This window comes from Copadichromis virginalis, linkage group LG11, assembly GCF_057382275.1.
Source record: "Copadichromis virginalis isolate Kocher_CV1m ecotype Utaka linkage group LG11, C_Virginalis_male_GT1.1, whole genome shotgun sequence".
In the NCBI taxonomy this organism is placed as follows: Eukaryota; Metazoa; Chordata; class Actinopteri; order Cichliformes; family Cichlidae; genus Copadichromis; species Copadichromis virginalis.
The window spans coordinates 35,584,292-35,604,576 of NC_140628.1; the positions used below are offsets into that span (position 1 = coordinate 35,584,292).

Genomic DNA, 20,285 nt, shown 5'->3' on the forward strand with positions numbered 1-20,285 from the left:
GCCCTGAGTCTACCAGATGATGCGAACTGGGGTGAGCTCTCATTGCTGCGCACTACATGCTCAACAACTACTCGCTGAACAGCAGTTGGATTAACATCAATTATGGGGCTAGAAGCGGCCCCAGAAGAAGCTGGAAGAGTCTGTGAGGGGCTGAAATCAGTCAGGTTTTCACTGAAATTGGGAGAGGTAAGAGATTTACTTGCGTTATTTGGTGATGTCAAAACTGTGGAGTCTAGAGGTACACCTGATTGAGAGTCCTCAGAAAATGAAACGCCTCCCTTGCTGGTTAAGTCTTTCTGTGGAAGTGGGCTCTGTACAGTTGAGGATTCTGGACCAGTTTGAGATGACTGGGAAATAGCACTTCCTGCCGATGAAACCAGATTTTTAAGTTCTTCCTTTAACATCTCCTCTAATGAATTTCCACTCAGTTTGGCAATTTCACGGAGCTGTTCCATGTACATTTTAGTGGCTTTGTTTCTGGCATCAAGGGAGTAAACACTTCCTAAGGCCTTTAACTCATACACGATGCCTGCTTGGGTTGTACTTGGAAGCCGCAGAGGTAACAGTGGCTCCAATGTGTGCATGGCAGTCTCATGTGTAAACTCGATGATCATATGCTTATGGTAATCTGACTCAGGATCGTCTAGACGAAAGTAACGGTTGATGGAACCATATTTTTGGAGGAAAGTGGACACTTCCTCATCAGTCTCTGATCCTGTGATCCCACTAACAACTACAGAATTGGGAATTCTGACGGATTCACTTAGCACAACATCCATTTTCTCTCTAGAAGTTATAGCTCAGATTAAGCACTTTTAAACACCACACACAAATTGTCTAGCACTTAAACACACACAACCATGCTCCTGGCTGGCTCGCCAAAGCTCTCACTGTAACACAGTAAGGGGAATTGTTGAAAAGAATATATCAATGGGCCAATAGGCTCGACTATAGGAGCACAGGGGTGTATTCAAATGAGACACAGAGACAAGAATGTAACTCAAAAGAACCAGCCAACTTTAGTGACATAAACCATAAGGTTGACAAGCACAGGTTAAAGACACTTTACAATGGTAGAAAGGAAACTTACAAAAATTAAAAGAAAAGTAAAACACAAACTACTAAAGCAATGACTTGGCCAAGGGTTATTTTTGGTTTTCAATGTTCGGGTTTCAATGCTCGGGTGCACCCTAGTAACCTGACTCCTTAACTCTTATAGAACAGATTACACAAATCCAATGTACATTCAAATGAAAATCTCACACTCTTTTCACATGTGGAGAATGCTCTACACAACAGCTCATTATTTAAAGTCCCAAATAAAAAATGTCCAAGGGGTAAAGTCCAAAAAATTCCCAGGGTGTGAAAGAAAATAGGGATGAAAGAATGTCAGTCAGTGGTCTTATGTATAACCAGCTGTGCGTGAAAGTGTGAGTGATACAGTCCTACCACACCGCAAGGTGCAGCAGATCATCAAGTGGAAAAGAAGCGAATCTCAGTCTCTCTAAGTCCAGGTGGGAAGGCTCGCCATCTATTTCACTGGAGGAATCCACCTCAGGAACAAGTCAGCATACAAAAAAAAACCTGACCTGTCAACAGACAGGGTCAGAAGAGCAATTCAAATATTAATTATGCTGTTCTAGCTATAATTCACAACTTAGGATTTTGTTTAAATCACATTCGACATAAATTTGCAAAAATAAAACATTTCTCTTACACAAACTGCATTAAACCAAGTAAAGTCAGTGCATATGCATATATGTCACATAGTCGACAATTATTAATCAAACAATTGAGATTAATTCAGTTTCTCAACAATAAAATGTGAAACAGACGTGAACTAACTGAGACATACAACATGTGCTCACCGATCTCAGCGCATCACGGCCGAAGACAATGGCATAGTGTCTCTCGGTCGGAAAATGCAGGGCTCTAAATAACGTAACAGGACATGTTGTTTTCTCTTTAATAACCGTAATACAACATGAAGGAAAAATAAACATAAGTTGCGCTTCAAGTGTTACCTTGCTTCTGGAAGCAGATTGAGATGAACTTCCAGGCAGTTGATAGCAACCAGAGCTAACAAAGGCTAACAGTTTACCTCCACGTGGTACTTTCTAAAATCACCAGAAAAATGCAGCATTTGCCTGTTTACTCACTGCGGCTACTTCTAACATGAAAGTTAGCTGATAACCAGTGAACTTATGTGCAACACAGTTGGTTGCAACTTATATCTAATACTTTTTTTCCAGCTCAAAAGCTTCAGTCTCTCTTTTCTCCTGCCAGCACGCGACTACCTCCACACATAGCAGCAAACACAGAGCACGTAGGTGGGACATACAGCGGCAGACTGCTCTCCCATTGGTCAAAACATACTGGGACCTGTGCATTTCGATTGGTTGGGCAGGCTGTCCATCTCTCCTCATATCAGTCCTTAAAGTGGTACCCCCATTTTATGTGGGTTACACTAGCTTGTGCTAATGCGGAGCAAAGGGCTAGAAAGCCAAATGAGGATCCACTGAGACTTGAACTCAGATCACTGGATTCAAAGTCCAGAGTGCTAACCGTTACACCATGGAACCCTGCTGAAAGCAGAAAAAAGTTCTCTGTCAAACACCCATAAAACTGTAGTTCCTGGTAAAGTGATGGGGTTTTTGACATGGCCGACGAGAGTTTGCGTGTCATACCTGCTGCGAATCCCACCTTGACATGACGCCGACAGAGGCTTGCAGGTCCTCGTTAGTATAGTGGACAGTATCTCCGCCTGTCACGCGGAAGACCGGGGTTCGATTCCCCGACGGGGAGTGAGCAGTCTCCTTCTCTGCTCTTCCTTTTACCTGGAATGACCACACACCCGTTAATCGCGCGCTACGTGCATTTTTTTTGCACAGAGTCCATCATTCAAAAAGACCCTGTGGAATTTCTCCACCACATCCTAGTCGATCTAACAATCTAGTCCTATAATGGGTTTGAAAAAACATCAATTCCACCTGTGCACTCATAAGTCAAAAATGTCTTCTAGGCAAGAGCTCCCATGAGAAGAGAAGCTTGTCCAAGAGAACTCTGCTTGTCCAGCGTTTTCTCTGCTTTACTTGCATCCCTATTAACAAATAAGTCTCGTGTGTTTGTCTTCTGTAGGTTGTGTGCTAGCCTGACAAAGAACATCAAAGAGCTTGTCAACAAGAAGATCAGCTCCCATTTGAAGAGATGCTATCTCGAGATCACAATTTGGATTGTCAATATAACCATAAATGGGGGAATGCTTGAAAAATGACACAAATGGGAGTTCCCCGCTTCTCACTAGTCCTACATGATCTGTCATAAAAGTCCTCAAATTTAAGAAGGCATCGAATTGCCCCTCTAATGACGAGAGGGCGTGCACGCTCCGTTTCCGTAGTGGTTATCACGTTCGCCTAACACGCGAAAGGTCCCTGGTCCGAAACCAGGCGGAAACATGCTTCTTTGTTTCCCGATACAAAAGTGTCTGCCTGCAGGCATTGCTTTATCTTATGGGGTTGTACTGCTGTTTGGCACAAAGAGGAGTGAAAGTACTCAAATCTTGTACAGGCCTCTGACGCTTGTAACCTTTGGATGCTCATGTTGTAAAAAGTTGTCTATAGCCCAAATTTCAGGAAATTTCACACAAACCAACATGTCTCCAGTCACCATATTTACTGAAGATGCAGGCACAGACTAAGCTCTTGGAAATGAGTGTCTCTAGCTGGCCTGCCCAGGACTTGGGCCTATTTTCAGCCAATGCACAACGTGATCAACCGCATGGCCTCTTTAGATAACAGTTCTGGGCTTCTTAGGGCAGCATATGTCGAGCTGCGCTTGCTTCAGAGAACTCCTAAATGTCAAAAGTTTTTAAGTGAGCCTAACATCGAGACTATAGTACAGATTCCTTGCTAGCGAGTGTCTGTCTCTTCTCCATGGTTCCTTCTGTTCAAGGGCATGATAGTAACCTGCCATCAGATTTGTCAGATTGGCCAGATTACTGATTGAGAGACATTCCAAAGCCAAGCAAGCCATCACTCACCGTTTCAGTAGTGTAGTGGTTATCACATTCGCCTCACACGTGAAAGGTCCCTGGGCGGAAACATGGGTGTTTTGCTTCTTTGGTCACAAGGGAATTGATGTTCACTGTTTAGACAACTCTGCTTGTCCAGCATTTTCTCTGTTTTACTTGCGTCCCTATTGAGAAATAAGACTCCTAGTTTTGTCTTCTATAGGTTGTGTGCTAGCCAAGCAAAGGACATCAAAAAGCTTGTCAACCAGAAGCTCAGAGCCTTCAGTGGTGGCAACAGAGTTAGAAGTGAGAAGAGTACAAGGGGAATTGTTGCCTTGAGTCACGGTGGCCAATGAAAGATACAGCAGGACGCTGAAGTGGAAAGTGCAGTACAAGAGAATGAGCGAGGTTTGGTGCGGCATGAAGACCACGCGCAGATGGGATCAGCCAACAGAAGAGGAGTGGAATTGACTGGGCCACTACCTTGTCTTTAAGTCATTAAACTCTCATGCTAGCTTGTGCTAATGCGGAGCAAAGGGCTAGAAAGCCAAATGAGGCTCCACTGAGACTTGAACTCAGATCACTGGATTCAAAGTCCAGAGTGCTAACCGTTACACCATGGAACCCTGCTGAAAGCAGAAAAAAGTTCTCTGTCAAACACCCATAAAACTGTAGTTCCTGGTAAAGTGATGGGGTTTTTTACATGGCCGACGAGAGTTTGCGTGTCATACCTGCTGCGAATCCCACCTTGACATGACGCCGACAGAGGCTTGCAGGTCCTCGTTAGTATAGTGGACAGTATCTCCGCCTGTCACGCGGAAGACCGGGGTTCGATTCCCCGACGGGGAGTGAACAGTCTCCTTCTCTGCTCTTCCTTTTACCTGGAATGACCACACACCCGTTAATCGCGCGCTACGTGCATTTTTTTTGCACAGAGTCCATCATTCAAAAAGACCCTGTGGAATTTCTCCACCACATCCTAGTCGATCTAACAATCTAGTCCTATAATGGGTTTGAAAAAACATCAATTCCACCTGTGCACTCATAAGTCAAAAATGTCTTCTAGGCAAGAGCTCCCATGAGAAGAGAAGCTTGTCCAAGAGAACTCTGCTTGTCCAGCGTTTTCTCTGCTTTACTTGCGTCCCTATTAACAAATAAGTCTCGTGTGTTTGTCTTCTGTAGGTTGTGTGCTAGCCTGACAAAGAACATCAAAGAGCTTGTCAACAAGAAGATCAGCTCCCATTTGAAGAGATGCTATCTCGAGATCACAATTTGGATTGTCAATATAACCATAAATGGGGGAATGCTTGAAAAATGACACAAATGGGAGTTCCCCGCTTCTCACTAGTCCTACATGATCTGTCATAAAAGTCCTCAAATTTAAGAAGGCATCGAATTGCCCCTCTAATGACGAGAGGGCGTGCACGCTCCGTTTCCGTAGTGGTTATCACGTTCGCCTAACACGCGAAAGGTCCCTGGTCCGAAACCAGGCGGAAACATGCTTCTTTGTTTCCCGATACAAAAGTGTCTGCCTGCAGGCATTGCTTTATCTTATGGGGTTGTACTGCTGTTTGGCACAAAGAGGAGTGAAAGTACTCAAATCTTGTACAGGCCTCTGATGCTTGTAACCTTTGGATGCTCATGTTGTAAAAAGTTGTCTATAGCCCAAATTTCAGGAAATTTCACACAAACCAACATGTCTCCAGTCACCATATTTACTGAAGATGCAGGCACAGACTAAGCTCTTGGAAATGAGTGTCTCTAGCTGGCCTGCCCAGGACTTGGGCCTATTTTCAGCCAATGCACAACGTGATCAACCGCATGGCCTCTTTAGATAACAGTTCTGGGCTTCTTAGGGCAGCATATGTCGAGCTGCGCTTGCTTCAGAGAACTCCTAAATGTCAAAAGTTTTTAAGTGAGCCTAACATCGAGACTATAGTTCAGATTCCTTGCTAGCGAGCGTCTGTCTCTTCTCCATGGTTCCTTCTGTTCAAGGGCATGATAGTAACCTGCCATCAGATTTGTCAGATTGGCCAGATTACTGATTGAGACACATTCCAAAGCCAAGCAAGCCATCACTCACAGTTTCCGTAGTGTAGTGGTTATCACATTCGCCTCACACGCGAAAGGTCCCCGGTCCGAAACCGGGCGGAAACATGGGTGTTTTGCTTCTTTGGTCACAAGGGAATTGATGTTCACTGTTTAGACAACTCTGCTTGTCCAGCATTTTCTCTGTTTTACTTGCGTCCCTATTGAGAAATAAGACTCCTAGTTTTGTCTTCTATAGGTTGTGTGCTAGCCAAGCAAAGGACATCAAAAAGCTTGTCAACCAGAAGCTCAGAGCCTTCAGTGGTGGCAACAGAGTTAGAAGTGAGAAGAGTACAAGGGGAATTGTTCCCTTGAGTCACGGTGGCCAATGAAAGATACAGCAGGACGCTGAAGTGGAAAGTGCAGTACAAGAGAATGAGCGAGGTTTGGTGCGGCATGAAGACCACGCGCAGATGGGATCAGCCAACAGAAGAGGAGTGGAATTGACTGGGCCACTACCTTGTCTTTAAGTCATTAAACTCTCATGCTAGCTTGTGCTAATGCGGAGCAAAGGGCTAGAAAGCCAAATGAGGCTCCACTGAGACTTGAACTCAGATCACTGGATTCAAAGTGGAGAGTGCTAACCGTTACACCATGGAACCCTGCTGAAAGCAGAAAAAAGTTCTCTGTCAAACACCCATAAAACTGTAGTTCCTGGTAAAGTGATGGGGTTTTTTACATGGCCGACGAGAGTTTGCGTGTCATACCTGCTGCGAATCCCACCTTGACATGACGCCGACAGAGGCTTGCAGGTCCTCGTTAGTATAGTGGACAGTATCTCCGCCTGTCACGCGGAAGACCGGGGTTCGATTCCCCGACGGGGAGTGAGCAGTCTCCTTCTCTGCTCTTCCTTTTACCTGGAATGACCACACACCCGTTAATCGCACGCTACGTGCATTTTTTTTGCACAGAGTCCATCATTCAAAAAGACCCTGTGGAATTTCTCCACCAGATCCTAGTCGATCTAACAATCTAGTCCTATAATGGGTTTGAAAAAACATCAATTCCACCTGTGCACTCATAAGTCAAAAATGTCTTCTAGGCAAGAGCTTCCATGAGAAGAGAAGCTTGTCCAAGAGAACTCTGCTTGTCCAGCGTTTTCTCTGCTTTACTTGCGTCCCTATTAACAAATAAGTCTCGTGTGTTTGTCTTCTGTAGGTTGTGTGCTAGCCTGACAAAGAACATCAAAGAGCTTGTCAACAAGAAGATCAGCTCCCATTTGAAGAGATGCTATCTCGAGATCACAATTTGGATTGTCAATATAACCATAAATGGGGGAATGCTTGAAAAATGACACAAATGGGAGTTCCCCGCTTCTCACTAGTCCTACATGATCTGTCATAAAAGTCCTCAAATTTAAGAAGGCATCGAATTGCCCCTCTAATGACGAGAGGGCATGCACGCTCCGTTTCCGTAGTGTAGTGGTTATCACGTTCGCCTAACACGCGAAAGGTCCCTGGTCCGAAACCAGGCGGAAACATGCTTCTTTGTTTCCCGATACAAAAGTGTCTGCCTGCAGGCATTGCTTTATCTTATGGGGTTGTACTGCTGTTTGGCACAAAGAGGAGTGAAAGTACTCAAATCTTGTACAGGCCTCTGACGCTTGTAACCTTTGGATGCTCATGTTGTAAAAAGTTGTCTATAGCCCAAATTTCAGGAAATTTCACACAAACCAACATGTCTCCAGTCACCATATTTACTGAAGATGCAGGCACAGACTAAGCTCTTGGAAATGAGTGTCTCTAGCTGGCCTGCCCAGGACTTGGGCCTATTTTCAGCCAATGCACAACGTGATCAACCGCATGGCCTCTTTAGATAACAGTTCTGGGCTTCTTAGGGCAGCATATGTCGAGCTGCGCTTGCTTCAGAGAACTCCTAAATGTCAAAAGTTTTTAAGTGAGCCTAACATCGAGACTATAGTACAGATTCCTTGCTAGCGAGCGTCTGTCTCTTCTCCATGGTTCCTTCTGTTCAAGGGCATGATAGTAACCTGCCATCAGATTTGTCAGATTGGCCAGATTACTGATTGAGACACATTCCAAAGCCAAGCAAGCCATCACTCACAGTTTCCGTAGTGTAGTGGTTATCACATTCGCCTCACACGCGAAAGGTCCCTGGTCCGAAACCGGGCGGAAACATGGGTGTTTTGCTTCTTTGGTCACAAGGGAATTGATGTTCACTGTTTAGACAACTCTGCTTGTCCAGCATTTTCTCTGTTTTACTTGCGTCCCTATTGAGAAATAAGACTCCTAGTTTTGTCTTCTATAGGTTGTGTGCTAGCCAAGCAAAGGACATCAAAAAGCTTGTCAACCAGAAGCTCAGAGCCTTCAGTGGTGGCAACAGAGTTAGAAGTGAGAAGAGTACAAGGGGAATTGTTGCCTTGAGTCACGGTGGCCAATGAAAGATACAGCAGGACGCTGAAGTGGAAAGTGCAGTACAAGAGAATGAGCGAGGTTTGGTGCGGCATGAAGACCACGCGCAGATGGGATCAGCCAACAGAAGAGGAGTGGAATTGACTGGGCCACTAACTTGTCTTTAAGTCATTAAACTCTCATGCTAGCTTGTGCTAATGCGGAGCAAAGGGCTAGAAAGCCAAATGAGGCTCCACTGAGACTTGAACTCAGATCACTGGATTCAAAGTGGAGAGTGCTAACCGTTACACCATGGAACCCTGCTGAAAGCAGAAAAAAGTTCTCTGTCAAACACCCATAAAACTGTAGTTCCTGGTAAAGTGATGGGGTTTTTTACATGGCCGACGAGAGTTTGCGTGTCATACCTGCTGCGAATCCCACCTTGACATGACGCCGACAGAGGTTTGCAGGTCCTCGTTAGTATAGTGGACAGTATCTCCGCCTGTCACGCGGAAGACCGGGGTTCGATTCCCCGACGGGGAGTGAGCAGTCTCCTCCTCTGCTCTGCCTTTTACCTGGAATGACCACACACCCGTTAATCGCACGCTACGTGCATTTTTTTTGCACAGAGTCCATCATTCAAAAACACCCTGTGGAATTTCTCCACCACATCCTAGTCGATCTAACAATCTAGTCCTATAATGGGTTTGAAAAAACATCAATTCCACCTGTGCACTCATAAGTCAAAAATGTCTTCTAGGCAAGAGCTCCCATGAGAAGAGAAGCTTGTCCAAGAGAACTCTGCTTGTCCAGCGTTTTCTCTGCTTTACTTGCGTCCCTATTAACAAATAAGTCTCGTGTGTTTGTCTTCTGTAGGTTGTGTGCTAGCCTGACAAAGAACATCAAAGAGCTTGTCAACAAGAAGATCAGCTCCCATTTGAAGAGATGCTATCTCGAGATCACAATTTGGATTGTCAATATAACCATAAATGGGGGAATGCTTGAAAAATGACACAAATGGGAGTTCCCCGCTTCTCACTAGTCCTACATGATCTGTCATAAAAGTCCTCAAATTTAAGAAGGCATCGAATTGCCCCTCTAATGACGAGAGGGCATGCACGCTCCGTTTCCGTAGTGTAGTGGTTATCACGTTCGCCTAACACGCGAAAGGTCCCTGGTCCGAAACCAGGCGGAAACATGCTTCTTTGTTTCCCCATACAAAAGTGTCTGCCTGCAGGCATTGCTTTATCTTATGGGGTTGTACTGCTGTTTGGCACAAAGAGGAGTGAAAGTACTCAAATCTTGTACAGGGCTCTGACGCTTGTAACCTTTGGATGCTCATGTTGTAAAAAGTTGTCTATAGCCCAAATTTCAGGAAATTTCACACAAACCAACATGTCTCCAGTCACCATATTTACTGAAGATGCAGGCACAGACTAAGCTCTTGGAAATGAGTGTCTCTAGCTGGCCTGCCCAGGACTTGGGCCTATTTTCAGCCAATGCACAACGTGATCAACCGCATGGCCTCTTTAGATAACAGTTCTGGGCTTCTTAGGGCAGCATATGTCGAGCTGCGCTTGCTTCAGAGAACTCCTAAATGTCAAAAGTTTTTAAGTGAGCCTAACATCGAGACTATAGTTCAGATTCCTTGCTAGCGAGCGTCTGTCTCTTCTCCATGGTTCCTTCTGTTCAAGGGCATGATAGTAACCTGCCATCAGATTTGTCAGATTGGCCAGATTACTGATTGAGACACATTCCAAAGCCAAGCAAGCCATCACTCACAGTTTCCGTAGTGTAGTGGTTATCACATTCGCCTCACACGCGAAAGGTCCCTGGTCCGAAACCGGGCGGAAACATGGGTGTTTTGCTTCTTTGGTCACAAGGGAATTGATGTTCACTGTTTAGACAACTCTGCTTGTCCAGCATTTTCTCTGTTTTACTTGCGTCCCTATTGAGAAATAAGACTCCTAGTTTTGTCTTCTATAGGTTGTGTGCTAGCCAAGCAAAGGACATCAAAAAGCTTGTCAACCAGAAGCTCAGAGCCTTCAGTGGTGGCAACAGAGTTAGAAGTGAGAAGAGTACAAGGGGAATTGTTGCCTTGAGTCACGGTGGCCAATGAAAGATACAGCAGGACGATGAAGTGGAAAGTGCAGTACAAGAGCAAGAGCGAGGTTTGGTGCGGCATGAAGACCACGCGCAGATGGGATCAGCCAACAGAAGAGGAGTGGAATTGACTGGGCCACTAACTTGTTCTTTAAGTCATTAAACTCTCATGCTAGCTTGTGCTAATGCGGAGCAAAGGGCTAGAAAGCCAAATGAGGCTCCACTGAGACTTGAACTCAGATCACTGGATTCAAAGTCCAGAGTGCTAACCGTTACACCATGGAACCCTGCTGAAAGCAGAAAAAAGTTCTCTGTCAAACACCCATAAAACTGTAGTTCCTGGTAAAGTGATGGGGTTTTTTACATGGCCGACGAGAGTTTGCGTGTCATACCTGCTGCGAATCCCACCTTGACATGACGCCGACAGAGGTTTGCAGGTCCTCGTTAGTATAGTGGACAGTATCTCCGCCTGTCACGCGGAAGACCGGGGTTCGATTCCCCGACGGGGAGTGAGCAGTCTCCTTCTCTGCTCAGCCTTTTACCTGGAATGACCACACACCCGTTAATCGCACGCTACGTGCATTTTTTTTGCACAGAGTCCATCATTCAAAAACACCCTGTGGAATTTCTCCACCAGATCCTAGTCGATCTAACAATCTAGTCCTATAATGGGTTTGAAAAAACATCAATTCCACCTGTGCACTCATAAGTCAAAAATGTCTTCTAGGCAAGAGCTCCCATGAGAAGAGAAGCTTGTCCAAGAGAACTCTGCTTGTCCAGCGTTTTCTCTGCTTTACTTGCGTCCCTATTAACAAATAAGTCTCGTGTGTTTGTCTTCTGTAGGTTGTGTGCTAGCCTGACAAAGAACATCAAAGAGCTTGTCAACAAGAAGATCAGCTCCCATTTGAAGAGATGCTATCTCGAGATCACAATTTGGATTGTCAATATAACCATAAATGGGGGAATGCTTGAAAAATGACACAAATGGGAGTTCCCCGCTTCTCACTAGTCCTACATGATCTGTCATAAAAGTCCTCAAATTTAAGAAGGCATCGAATTGCCCCTCTAATGACGAGAGGGCATGCACGCTCCGTTTCCGTAGTGTAGTGGTTATCACGTTCGCCTAACACGCGAAAGGTCCCTGGTCCGAAACCAGGCGGAAACATGCTTCTTTGTTTCCCCATACAAAAGTGTCTGCCTGCAGGCATTGCTTTATCTTATGGGGTTGTACTGCTGTTTGGCACAAAGAGGAGTGAAAGTACTCAAATCTTGTACAGGCCTCTGACGCTTGTAACCTTTGGATGCTCATGTTGTAAAAAGTTGTCTATAGCCCAAATTTCAGGAAATTTCACACAAACCAACATGTCTCCAGTCACCATATTTACTGAAGATGCAGGCACAGACTAAGCTCTTGGAAATGAGTGTCTCTAGCTGGCCTGCCCAGGACTTGGGCCTATTTTCAGCCAATGCACAATGTGATCAACCGCATGGCCTCTTTAGATAACAGTTCTGGGCTTCTTAGGGCAGCATATGTCGAGCTGCGCTTGCTTCAGAGAACTCCTAAATGTCAAAAGTTTTTAAGTGAGCCTAACATCGAGACTATAGTTCAGATTCCTTGCTAGCGAGCGTCTGTCTCTTCTCCATGGTTCCTTCTGTTCAAGGGCATGATAGTAACCTGCCATCAGATTTGTCAGATTGGCCAGATTACTGATTGAGACACATTCCAAAGCCAAGCAAGCCATCACTCACAGTTTCCGTAGTGTAGTGGTTATCACATTCGCCTCACACGCGAAAGGTCCCCGGTCCGAAACCGGGCGGAAACATGGGTGTTTTGCTTCTTTGGTCACAAGGGAATTGATGTTCACTGTTTAGACAACTCTGCTTGTCCAGCATTTTCTCTGTTTTACTTGCGTCCCTATTGAGAAATAAGACTCCTAGTTTTGTCTTCTATAGGTTGTGTGCTAGCCAAGCAAAGGACATCAAAAAGCTTGTCAACCAGAAGCTCAGAGCCTTCAGTGGTGGCAACAGAGTTAGAAGTGAGAAGAGTACAAGGGGAATTGTTGCCTTGAGTCACGGTGGCCAATGAAAGATACAGCAGGACGCTGAAGTGGAAAGTGCAGTACAAGAGCAAGGTTTGGTGCGGCATGAAGACCACGCGCAGATGGGATCAGCCAACAGAAGAGGAGTGGAATTGACTGGGCCACTAACTTGTTCTTTAAGTCATTAAACTCTCATGCTAGCTTGTGCTAATGTGGAGCAAAGGGCTAGAAAGCCAAATGAGGCTCCACTGAGACTTGAACTCAGATCACTGGATTCAAAGTCCAGAGTGCTAACCGTTACACCATGGAACCCTGCTGAAAGCAGAAAAAAGTTCTCTGTCAAACACCCATAAAACTGTAGTTCCTGGTAAAGTGATGGGGTTTTTTACATGGCCGACGAGAGTTTGCGTGTCATACCTGCTGCGAATCCCACCTTGACATGACGCCGACAGAGGCTTGCAGGTCCTCGTTAGTATAGTGGACAGTATCTCCGCCTGTCACGCGGAAGACCGGGGTTCGATTCCCCGACGGGGAGTGAGCAGTCTCCTTCTCTGCTCTTCCTTTTACCTGGAATGACCACACACCCGTTAATCGCACGCTACGTGCATTTTTTTTGCACAGAGTCCATCATTCAAAAAGACCCTGTGGAATTTCTCCACCAGATCCTAGTCGATCTAACAATCTAGTCCTATAATGGGTTTGAAAAAACATCAATTCCACCTGTGCACTCATAAGTCAAAAATGTCTTCTAGGCAAGAGCTCCCATGAGAAGAGAAGCTTGTCCAAGAGAACTCTGCTTGTCCAGCGTTTTCTCTGCTTTACTTGCGTCCCTATTAACAAATAAGTCTCGTGTGTTTGTCTTCTGTAGGTTGTGTGCTAGCCTGACAAAGAACATCAAAGAGCTTGTCAACAAGAAGATCAGCTCCCATTTGAAGAGATGCTATCTCGAGATCACAATTTGGATTGTCAATATAACCATAAATGGGGGAATGCTTGAAAAATGACACAAATGGGAGTTCCCCGCTTCTCACTAGTCCTACATGATCTGTCATAAAAGTCCTCAAATTTAAGAAGGCATCGAATTGCCCCTCTAATGACGAGAGGGCATGCAAGCTCCGTTTCCGTAGTGTAGTGGTTATCACGTTCGCCTTACACGCGAAAGGTCCCTGGTCCGAAACCAGGCGGAAACATGCTTCTTTGTTTCCCCATACAAAAGTGTCTGCCTGTAGGCATTGCTTTATCTTATGGGGTTGTACTGCTGTTTGGCACAAAGAGGAGTGAAAGTACTCAAATCTTGTACAGGCCTCTGACGCTTGTAACCTTTGGATGCTCATGTTGTAAAAAGTTGTCTATAGCCCAAATTTCAGGAAATTTCACACAAACCAACATGTCTCCAGTCACCATATTTACTGAAGATGCAGGCACAGACTAAGCTCTTGGAAATGAGTGTCTCTAGCTGGCCTGCCCAGGACTTGGGCCTATTTTCAGCCAATGCACAACGTGATCAACCGCATGGCCTCTTTAGATAACAGTTCTGGGCTTCTTAGGGCAGCATATGTCGAGCTGCGCTTGCTTCAGAGAACTCCTAAATGTCAAAAGTTTTTAAGTGAGCCTAACATCGAGACTATAGTTCAGATTCCTTGCTAGCGAGCGTCTGTCTCTTCTCCATGGTTCCTTCTGTTCAAGGGCATGATAGTAACCTGCCATCAGATTTGTCAGATTGGCCAGATTACTGATTGAGACACATTCCAAAGCCAAGCAAGCCATCACTCACAGTTTCCGTAGTGTAGTGGTTATCACATTCGCCTCACACGCGAAAGGTCCCCGGTCCGAAACCGGGCGGAAACATGGGTGTTTTGCTTCTTTGGTCACAAGGGAATTGATGTTCACTGTTTAGACAACTCTGCTTGTCCAGCATTTTCTCTGTTTTACTTGCGTCCCTATTGAGAAATAAGACTCCTAGTTTTGTCTTCTATAGGTTGTGTGCTAGCCAAGCAAAGGACATCAAAAAGCTTGTCAACCAGAAGCTCAGAGCCTTCAGTGGTGGCAACAAAGTTAGAAGTGAGAAGAGTACAAGGGGAATTGTTGCCTTGAGTCACGGTGGCCAATGAAAGATACAGCAGGACGCTGAAGTGGAAAGTGCAGTACAAGAGCATGAGCGAGGTTTGGTGCGGCATGAAGACCACGCGCAGATGGGATCAGCCAACAGAAGAGGAGTGGAATTGACTGGGCCACTAACTTGTTCTTTAAGTCATTAAACTCTCATGCTAGCTTGTGCTAATGCGGAGCAAAGGGCTAGAAAGCCAAATGAGGCTCCACTGAGACTTGAACTCAGATCACTGGATTCAAAGTCCAGAGTGCTAACCGTTACACCATGGAACCCTGCTGAAAGCAGAAAAAAGTTCTCTGTCAAACACCCATAAAACTGTAGTTCCTGGTAAAGTGATGGGTTTTTTTACATGGCCGACGAGAGTTTGCGTGTCATACCTGCTGCGAATCCCACCTTGACATGACGCCGACAGAGGTTTGCAGGTCCTCGTTAGTATAGTGGACAGTATCTCCGCCTGTCACGCGGAAGCCCGGGGTTCGATTCCCCGACGGGGAGTGAGCAGTCTCCTTCTCTGCTCTGCCTTTTACCTGGAATGACCACACACCCGTTAATCGCACGCTACGTGCATTTTTTTTGCACAGAGTCCATCATTCAAAAAGACCCTGTGGAATTTCTCCACCAGATCCTAGTCGATCTAACAATCTAGTCCTATAATGGGTTTGAAAAAACATCAATTCCACCTGTGCACTCATAAGTCAAAAATGTCTTCTAGGCAAGAGCTCCCATGAGAAGAGAAGCTTGTCCAAGAGAACTCTGCTTGTCCAGCGTTTTCTCTGCTTTACTTGCGTCCCTATTAACAAATAAGTCTCGTGTGTTTGTCTTCTGTAGGTTGTGTGCTAGCCTGACAAAGAACATCAAAGAGCTTGTCAACAAGAAGATCAGCTCCCATTTGAAGAGATGCTATCTCGAGATCACAATTTGGATTGTCAATATAACCATAAATGGGGGAATGCTTGAAAAATGACACAAATGGGAGTTCCCCGCTTCTCACTAGTCCTACATGATCTGTCATAAAAGTCCTCAAATTTAAGAAGGCATCGAATTGCCCCTCTAATGACGAGAGGGCATGCACGCTCCGTTTCCGTAGTGTAGTGGTTATCACGTTCGCCTAACACGCGAAAGGTCCCTGGTCCGAAACCAGGCGGAAACATGCTTCTTTGTTTCCCCATACAAAAGTGTCTGCCTGCAGGCATTGCTTTATCTTATGGGGTTGTACTGCTGTTTGGCACAAAGAGGAGTGAAAGTACTCAAATCTTGTAGAGGGCTCTGACGCTTGTAACCTTTGGATGCTCATGTTGTAAAAAGTTGTCTATAGCCCAAATTTCAGGAAATTTCACACAAACCAACATGTCTCCAGTCACCATATTTACTGAAGATGCAGGCACAGACTAAGCTCTTGGAAATGAGTGTCTCTAGCTGGCCTGCCCAGGACTTGGGCCTATTTTCAGCCAATGCACAATGTGATCAACCGCATGGCCTCTTTAGATAACAGTTCTGGGCTTCTTAGGGCAGCATATGTCGAGCTGCGCTTGCTTCAGAGAACTCCTAAATGTCAAAAGTTTTTAAGTGAGCCTAACATCGAGACTATAGTTCAGATTCCTTGCTAGCGAGCGTCTGTCTCTTCTCCATGGTTCCTTCTGTTCAAGGGCATGATAGTAACCTGCCATCAGATTTGTCAGATTGGCCAGATTACTGATTGAGACACATTCCAAAGCCAAGCAAGCCATCACTCACAGTTTCCGTAGTGTAGTGGTTATCACATTCGCCTCACACGCGAAAGGTCCCCGGTCCGAAACCGGGCAGAAACATGGGTGTTTTGCTTCTTTGGTCACAAGGGAATTGATGTTCACTGTTTAGACAACTCTGCTTGTCCAGCATTTTCTCTGTTTTACTTGCGTCCCTATTGAGAAATAAGACTCCTAGTTTTGTCTTCTATAGGTTGTGTGCTAGCCAAGCAAAGGACATCAAAAAGCTTGTCAACCAGAAGCTCAGAGCCTTCAGTGGTGGCAACAGAGTTAGAAGTGAGAAGAGTACAAGGGGAATTGTTGCCTTGAGTCACGGTGGCCAATGAAAGATACAGCAGGACGCTGAAGTGGAAAGTGCAGTACAAGAGCAAGAGCGAGGTTTGGTGCGGCATGAAGACCACGCGCAGATGGGATCAGCCAACAGAAGAGGAGTGGAATTGACTGGGCCACTAACTTGTTCTTTAAGTCATTAAACTCTCATGCTAGCTTGTGCTAATGCGGAGCAAAGGGCTAGAAAGCCAAATGAGGCTCCACTGAGACTTGAACTCAGATCACTGGATTCAAAGTGGAGAGTGCTAACCGTTACACCATGGAACCCTGCTGAAAGCAGAAAAAAGTTCTCTGTCAAACACCCATAAAACTGTAGTTCCTGGTAAAGTGATGGGTTTTTTTACATGGCCGACGAGAGTTTGCGTGTCATACCTGCTGCGAATCCCACCTTGACATGACGCCGACAGAGGTTTGCAGGTCCTCGTTAGTATAGTGGACAGTATCTCCGCCTGTCACGCGGAAGACCGGGGTTCGATTCCCCGACGGGGAGTGAGCAGTCTCCTTCTCTGCTCTGCCTTTTACCTGGAATGACCACACACCCGTTAATCGCACGCTACGTGCATTTTTTTTGCACAGAGTCCATCATTCAAAAAGACCCTGTGGAATTTCTCCACCAGATCCTAGTCGATCTAACAATCTAGTCCTATAATGGGTTTGAAAAAACATCAATTCCACCTGTGCACTCATAAGTCAAAAATGTCTTCTAGGCAAGAGCTCCCATGAGAAGAGAAGCTTGTCCAAGAGAACTCTGCTTGTCCAGCGTTTTCTCTGCTTTACTTGCGTCCCTATTAACAAATAAGTCTCGTGTGTTTGTCTTCTGTAGGTTGTGTGCTAGCCTGACAAAGAACATCAAAGAGCTTGTCAACAAGAAGATCAGCTCCCATTTGAAGAGATGCTATCTCGAGATCACAATTTGGATTGTCAATATAACCATAAATGGGGGAATGCTTGAAAAATGACACAAATGGGAGTTCCCCGCTTCTCACTAGTCCTACATGATCTGTCATAAAAGTCCTCAAATTTAAGAAGGCATCGAATTGCCCCTCTAATGACGAGAGGGCATGCACGCTCCGTTTCCGTAGTGTAGTGGTTATCACGTTCGCCTAACACGCGAAAGGTCCCTGGTCCGAAACCAGGCGGAAACATGCTTCTTTGTTTCCCCATACAAAAGTGTCTGCCTGCAGGCATTGCTTTATCTTATGGGGTTGTACTGCTGTTTGGCACAAAGAGGAGTGAAAGTACTCAAATCTTGTACAGGGCTCTGACGCTTGTAACCTTTGGATGCTCATGTTGTAAAAAGTTGTCTATAGCCCAAATTTCAGGAAATTTCACACAAACCAACATGTCTCCAGTCACCATATTTACTGAAGATGCAGGCACAGACTAAGCTCTTGGAAATTAGTGTCTCTAGCTGGCCTGCCCAGGACTTGGGCCTATTTTCAGCCAATGCACAATGTGATCAACCGCATGGCCTCTTTAGATAACAGTTCTGGGCTTCTTAGGGCAGCATATGTCGAGCTGCGCTTGCTTCAGAGAACTCCTAAATGTCAAAAGTTTTTAAGTGAGCCTAACATCGAGACTATAGTTCAGATTCCTTGCTAGCGAGCGTCTGTCTCTTCTCCATGGTTCCTTCTGTTCAAGGGCATGATAGTAACCTGCCATCAGATTTGTCAGATTGGCCAGATTACTGATTGAGACACATTCCAAAGCCAAGCAAGCCATCACTCACAGTTTCCGTAGTGTAGTGGTTATCACATTCGCCTCACACGCGAAAGGTCCCCGGTCCGAAACCGGGCGGAAACATGGGTGTTTTGCTTCTTTGGTCACAAGGGAATTGATGTTCACTGTTTAGACAACTCTGCTTGTCCAGCATTTTCTCTGTTTTACTTGCGTCCCTATTGAGAAATAAGACTCCTAGTTTTGTCTTCTATAGGTTGTGTGCTAGCCAAGCAAAGGACATCAAAAAGCTTGTCAACCAGAAGCTCAGAGCCTTCAGTGGTGGCAACAGAGTTAGAAGTGAGAAGAGTACAAGGGGAATTGTTGCCTTGAGTCACGGTGGCCAATGAAAGATACAGCAGGACGCTGAAGTGGAAAGTGCAGTACAAGAGCAAGGTTTGGTGCGGCATGAAGACCACGCGCAGATGGGATCAGCCAACAGAAGAGGAGTGGAATTGACTGGGCCACTAACTTGTTCTTTAAGTCATTAAACTCTCATGCTAGCTTGTGCTAATGCGGAGCAAAGGGCTAGAAAGCCAAATGAGGCTCCACTGAGACTTGAACTCAGATCACTGGACTCAAAGTCCAGAGTGCTAACCGTTACACCATGGAACCCTGCTGAAAGCTGAAAAAAGTTCTCTGTCAAACACCCATAAAACTGTAGTTCCTGGTAAAGTGATGGGGTTTTTTACATGGCCGACGAGAGTTTGCGTGTCATACCTGCTGCGAATCCCACCTTGACATGACGCCGACAGAGGCTTGCAGGTCCTCGTTAGTATAGTGGACAGTATCTCCGCCTGTCACGCGGAAGACCGGGGTTCGATTCCCCGACGGGGAGTGAGCAGTCTCCTTCTCTGCTCTGCCTTTTACCTGGAATGACCACACACCCGTTAATCGCACGCTACGTGCATTTTTTTTGCACAGAGTCCATCATTCAAAAAGACCCTGTGGAATTTCTCCACCAGATCCTAGTCGATCTAACAATCTAGTCCTATAATGGGTTTGAAAAAACATCAATTCCACCTGTGCACTCATAAGTCAAAAATGTCTTCTAGGCAAGAGCTCCCATGAGAAGAGAAGCTTGTCCAAGAGAACTCTGCTTGTCCAGCGTTTTCTCTGCTTTACTTGCGTCCCTATTAACAAATAAGTCTCGTGTGTTTGTCTTCTGTAGGTTGTGTGCTAGCCTGACAAAGAACATCAAAGAGCTTGTCAACAAGAAGATCAGCTCCCATTTGAAGAGATGCTATCTCGAGATCACAATTTGGATTGTCAATATAACCATAAATGGGGGAATGCTTGAAAAATGACACAAATGGGAGTTCCCCGCTTCTCACTAGTCCTACATGATCTGTCATAAAAGTCCTCAAATTTAAGAAGGCATCGAATTGCCCCTCTAATGACGAGAGGGCATGCACGCTCCGTTTCCGTAGTGTAGTGGTTATCACGTTCGCCTAACACGCGAAAGGTCCCTGGTCCGAAACCAGGCGGAAACATGCTTCTTTGTTTCCCCATACAAAAGTGTCTGCCTGCAGGCATTGCTTTATCTTATGGGGTTGTACTGCTGTTTGGCACAAAGAGGAGTGAAAGTACTCAAATCTTGTACAGGCCTCTGACGCTTGTAACCTTTGGATGCTCATGTTGTAAAAAGTTGTCTATAGCCCAAATTTCAGGAAATTTCACACAAACCAACATGTCTCCAGTCACCATATTTACTGAAGATGCAGGCACAGACTAAGCTCTTGGAAATGAGTGTCTCTAGCTGGCCTGCCCAGGACTTGGGCCTATTTTCAGCCA

The 20,285-nt window shown here is 45.5% G+C and overlaps 1 long non-coding RNA gene and 19 other non-coding genes across 20 annotated transcripts; 13 read left to right on the forward strand and 7 right to left on the reverse strand.

Moving 5' to 3' along the window:
• Positions 1-996: 996 nt before the first annotated feature.
• LOC146699234 (uncharacterized) lies at positions 997-2,456 on the reverse strand. The gene is made up of 2 exons (XR_014922810.1): positions 2,025-2,456; positions 997-1,932 (listed from the first exon to the last, which is right to left on the reverse strand). It is a non-coding gene; the product is annotated as an uncharacterized LOC146699234 (long non-coding RNA).
• Positions 2,457-2,510: 54 nt separating this feature from the next.
• On the reverse strand, positions 2,511-2,582 carry trnaq-uug (transfer RNA glutamine (anticodon UUG)). Its single transcript has one exon. It is a non-coding gene; the product is annotated as a tRNA-Gln (tRNA).
• A 1,981-nt stretch (positions 2,583-4,563) lies between these two features.
• trnaq-uug (transfer RNA glutamine (anticodon UUG)) lies at positions 4,564-4,635 on the reverse strand. Its single transcript has one exon. It is a non-coding gene; the product is annotated as a tRNA-Gln (tRNA).
• A 1,458-nt stretch (positions 4,636-6,093) lies between these two features.
• Positions 6,094-6,166, forward strand: trnav-cac (transfer RNA valine (anticodon CAC)). Its single transcript has one exon. It is a non-coding gene; the product is annotated as a tRNA-Val (tRNA).
• Positions 6,167-7,504: 1,338 nt separating this feature from the next.
• On the forward strand, positions 7,505-7,577 carry trnav-aac (transfer RNA valine (anticodon AAC)). Its single transcript has one exon. It is a non-coding gene; the product is annotated as a tRNA-Val (tRNA).
• Positions 7,578-8,162: 585 nt separating this feature from the next.
• On the forward strand, positions 8,163-8,235 carry trnav-cac (transfer RNA valine (anticodon CAC)). The gene has a single exon. It is a non-coding gene; the product is annotated as a tRNA-Val (tRNA).
• Positions 8,236-9,573: 1,338 nt separating this feature from the next.
• Positions 9,574-9,646, forward strand: trnav-aac (transfer RNA valine (anticodon AAC)). The gene has a single exon. It is a non-coding gene; the product is annotated as a tRNA-Val (tRNA).
• Positions 9,647-10,231: 585 nt separating this feature from the next.
• trnav-cac (transfer RNA valine (anticodon CAC)) lies at positions 10,232-10,304 on the forward strand. Its single transcript has one exon. It is a non-coding gene; the product is annotated as a tRNA-Val (tRNA).
• A 462-nt stretch (positions 10,305-10,766) lies between these two features.
• On the reverse strand, positions 10,767-10,838 carry trnaq-uug (transfer RNA glutamine (anticodon UUG)). Its single transcript has one exon. It is a non-coding gene; the product is annotated as a tRNA-Gln (tRNA).
• An 805-nt stretch (positions 10,839-11,643) lies between these two features.
• Positions 11,644-11,716, forward strand: trnav-aac (transfer RNA valine (anticodon AAC)). The gene has a single exon. It is a non-coding gene; the product is annotated as a tRNA-Val (tRNA).
• Positions 11,717-12,301: 585 nt separating this feature from the next.
• Positions 12,302-12,374, forward strand: trnav-cac (transfer RNA valine (anticodon CAC)). The gene has a single exon. It is a non-coding gene; the product is annotated as a tRNA-Val (tRNA).
• A 456-nt stretch (positions 12,375-12,830) lies between these two features.
• Positions 12,831-12,902, reverse strand: trnaq-uug (transfer RNA glutamine (anticodon UUG)). The gene has a single exon. It is a non-coding gene; the product is annotated as a tRNA-Gln (tRNA).
• An 805-nt stretch (positions 12,903-13,707) lies between these two features.
• trnav-uac (transfer RNA valine (anticodon UAC)) lies at positions 13,708-13,780 on the forward strand. Its single transcript has one exon. It is a non-coding gene; the product is annotated as a tRNA-Val (tRNA).
• Positions 13,781-14,365: 585 nt separating this feature from the next.
• Positions 14,366-14,438, forward strand: trnav-cac (transfer RNA valine (anticodon CAC)). Its single transcript has one exon. It is a non-coding gene; the product is annotated as a tRNA-Val (tRNA).
• A 462-nt stretch (positions 14,439-14,900) lies between these two features.
• trnaq-uug (transfer RNA glutamine (anticodon UUG)) lies at positions 14,901-14,972 on the reverse strand. The gene has a single exon. It is a non-coding gene; the product is annotated as a tRNA-Gln (tRNA).
• An 805-nt stretch (positions 14,973-15,777) lies between these two features.
• Positions 15,778-15,850, forward strand: trnav-aac (transfer RNA valine (anticodon AAC)). The gene has a single exon. It is a non-coding gene; the product is annotated as a tRNA-Val (tRNA).
• Positions 15,851-17,847: 1,997 nt separating this feature from the next.
• trnav-aac (transfer RNA valine (anticodon AAC)) lies at positions 17,848-17,920 on the forward strand. The gene has a single exon. It is a non-coding gene; the product is annotated as a tRNA-Val (tRNA).
• Positions 17,921-18,505: 585 nt separating this feature from the next.
• Positions 18,506-18,578, forward strand: trnav-cac (transfer RNA valine (anticodon CAC)). Its single transcript has one exon. It is a non-coding gene; the product is annotated as a tRNA-Val (tRNA).
• A 456-nt stretch (positions 18,579-19,034) lies between these two features.
• Positions 19,035-19,106, reverse strand: trnaq-uug (transfer RNA glutamine (anticodon UUG)). The gene has a single exon. It is a non-coding gene; the product is annotated as a tRNA-Gln (tRNA).
• An 805-nt stretch (positions 19,107-19,911) lies between these two features.
• On the forward strand, positions 19,912-19,984 carry trnav-aac (transfer RNA valine (anticodon AAC)). Its single transcript has one exon. It is a non-coding gene; the product is annotated as a tRNA-Val (tRNA).
• Positions 19,985-20,285: the final 301 nt, after the last annotated feature.